Source organism: Ascidia mentula (assembly GCF_947561715.1).
Source record: "Ascidia mentula chromosome 2 unlocalized genomic scaffold, kaAscMent1.1 SUPER_2_unloc_39, whole genome shotgun sequence".
Lineage (NCBI taxonomy): Eukaryota > Metazoa > Chordata > Ascidiacea > Phlebobranchia > Ascidiidae > Ascidia > Ascidia mentula.
In genome coordinates this window covers 2,501-5,000 of record NW_028113686.1, presented here as the reverse complement: position 1 = coordinate 5,000, position 2,500 = coordinate 2,501, and the positions used below count along the sequence as shown (strand labels likewise).

At 59.8% G+C, this 2,500-nt stretch overlaps 2 non-coding genes and 1 pseudogene across 2 annotated transcripts in view; all 3 read left to right on the top strand.

Annotated features, from left to right (window-relative positions):
• The window catches only part of LOC145916164 (small subunit ribosomal RNA), a 1,824-nt gene extending 647 nt beyond the window's left edge, over nucleotides 1-1,177 (top strand). Inside the window, exon 1 of the ribosomal RNA XR_014404421.1 lies at nucleotides 1-1,177. This exon is cut by the window's left edge and continues 647 nt beyond it. This is a non-coding gene — a ribosomal RNA (small subunit ribosomal RNA).
• Nucleotides 1,178-1,436: 259 nt separating this feature from the next.
• Nucleotides 1,437-1,590, top strand: LOC145916153 (5.8S ribosomal RNA). Its single transcript, XR_014404412.1, has one exon. It is a non-coding gene; the product is annotated as a 5.8S ribosomal RNA (ribosomal RNA).
• Nucleotides 1,591-1,834: 244 nt separating this feature from the next.
• LOC145916161 (large subunit ribosomal RNA) overlaps nucleotides 1,835-2,500 on the top strand; it is a pseudogene marked incomplete at its 3' end in the record, with an annotated part of 3,166 nt that continues 2,500 nt past the window's right edge.

The following is a 2,500-nucleotide window of genomic DNA, read 5'->3' as shown; positions in this document are numbered from 1 at the left end:
TTGGACGTTGGGCGCAGGCGGCCGGTCCGTCGCAAGGCGTGCACTGGCCGCACCTGGCCCTCTCCCCCGGCGCTCCGCCGGTGCCCTTGACTGAGTGTCGGCGGCGGCCGGGACGTTTACTTTGAAAAAATTAGAGTGTTCAAAGCAGGCGCTTCGCCTGAATAATGGTGCATGGAATAATGGAATAGGACCTCGGTTCTATTTTGTTGGTTTTCGGAGCGCGAGGTAATGATTAAGAGGGACGGACGGGGGCATTCGTACTGTGCCGTTAGAGGTGAAATTCTTGGATCGGCGCAAGACGAACGACTGCGAAAGCATTTGCCAAGAATGTTTTCTTTAATCAAGAGCGAAAGTCAGAGGTTCGAAGACGATCAGATACCGTCCTAGTTCTGACTATAAACGATGCCAACCAGCGATCGGGGGGCGTTACTTTGACGACCCCTCCGGCAGCTTGCGGGAAACCAAAGTCTTTGGGTTCCGGGGGAAGTATGGTTGCAAAGCTGAAACTTAAAGGAATTGACGGAAGGGCACCACCAGGCGTGGAGCCTGCGGCTTAATTTGACTCAACACGGGGAATCTCACCCGGCCCGGACACAGTGAGGATTGACAGATTGAGAGCTCTTTCTTGATTCTGTGGGTGGTGGTGCATGGCCGTTCTTAGTTGGTGGAGCGATTTGTCTGGTTAATTCCGATAACGAACGAGACTCTGGCTTGCTAACTAGTTACGCGACCCTATCGGTCGGCGTTGAACTTCTTAGAGGGACTAGTGGCGCTTAGCCACACGAGATTGAGCAATAACAGGTCTGTGATGCCCTTAGATGTTCGGGGCCGCACGCGCGCTACACTGACCGGATCAGCGTGTCGCCGCCTAGGCCGGAAGGTCCGGGTAACCCGCTGAACCCCGGTCGTGCTAGGGATAGGGAATTGCAATTGTTTCCCTTGAACGAGGAATGCCCAGTAAGCGCGAGTCATCAGCTCGCGTTGATTACGTCCCTGCCCTTTGTACACACCGCCCGTCGCTACTACCGATTGAATGGTTTAGTGAGGTCCTCCGATTGGACCTGGCGCGTTCGGCAACGGCCGCGCCGGCGTCCGAGAAGACGATCTAACTTGATCATTTAGAGGAAGTAAAAGTCGTAACAAGGTTTCCGTAGGTGAACCTGCGGAAGGATCATTACCGGCCGATCGCCGATCGAGTGGTCGTGCGTTCGACAGGTGGAGAAGGCTCCGTATCTTGGCGGCCGCGCACGCCCTTCGTCGCTGTTGAGGCGCACGCGATTGCACTTCGGTCACCCTGTTTCGTTCTGCGCCGAGTGCCGTGGCCATGTGCCAGGCTGGCTTCATGCGTCGCCTACGGCTGGCGACCGCTCGGCCACCGCTTTTTCGACTGTGCAATCCGGCTGGGTCGCGCTTGTCCAACTGACGAAGTCACGGAGGGCTCTTGGCGGTGGATCACTCGGCTCGCGAGTCGATGAAGGACGCAGCTAGCTGCGTGAATTAATGTGAATTGCAGGACACATTGAGCATCGACGTTCTGAACGCAAATTGCGGCACCGGGTCAATCCCGGCGCCACGCCCGCCTCAGGGTCGCGTTGTAACGTTCCCGCGCGGCGACGCGTCGGGCCGGTGCGGTGTCGGCCGTTGCCACGGTCGTCCCGCCCAGGACAGCACGAACGCAGTGTCAGCGCGCGAAACCGAACGCGGCGTGCGTCTCGTTACGAGTCGGCCTCGAAGAGGATCCCGGCCCGGAGCAGCACGGCTCGCGTTCGGGCGCGGCGCTCGCACGAGCTTCGGTGGCGCGCGCGTGTCTCTCGCAAACGAGGCACTGGATTATCGGCCTGAGGTCGGACGAGGCTACCCGCTGAATTTAAGCATATTACTAAGCGGAGGAAAAGAAACTAACGAGGATTCCCCCAGTAACGGCGAGTGAAGTGGGAAGTGCCCATCGCCGAATCCGCGCGCCTCTGCGGCGCGTGGAATTGTGGCGTAAGGAATTCGCTGCGCGTACGTCGTTCGCCGCCCGCGTCCTTCTGATCGAGGCCTCGTCCCGGTGCGGGTGTCAGGCCCATGGTGGCGGCGAGGGCGCGCGCTCTGCGTCTTCCCAGAGTCGGGTTGTTTGGGAATGCAGCCCAAAGCGGGTGGTAAACTCCATCTAAGGCTAAATACTGTCGCGAGACCGATAGCGAACAAGTACCGTGAGGGAAAGTTGAAAAGCACTTTGAAGAGAGAGTTAAAGAGTACGTGAAACCGTCGAGAGGCAAACGGGAGGGCCTGTCGAGTCGCGCGACGCTTTCAGCTGAAGCCGAGCGGAGCGTGTGGGCGTGCGGAGCCTTGCGGCCCGTCGTTCGCGCTGTCCTCCGAGCAGCTCCAGCGCACTAGCGCCGTGCGAAGGCCGCGACCGTCTGGGAGGCGGCGAGAAGGCCGCGCGCAAGGTAGCCCGCCCCCGGGTGGGTGTTATAGGCGCGCGGACACGTCGGCCCGTCGCCCGGGCGAGGAGGGA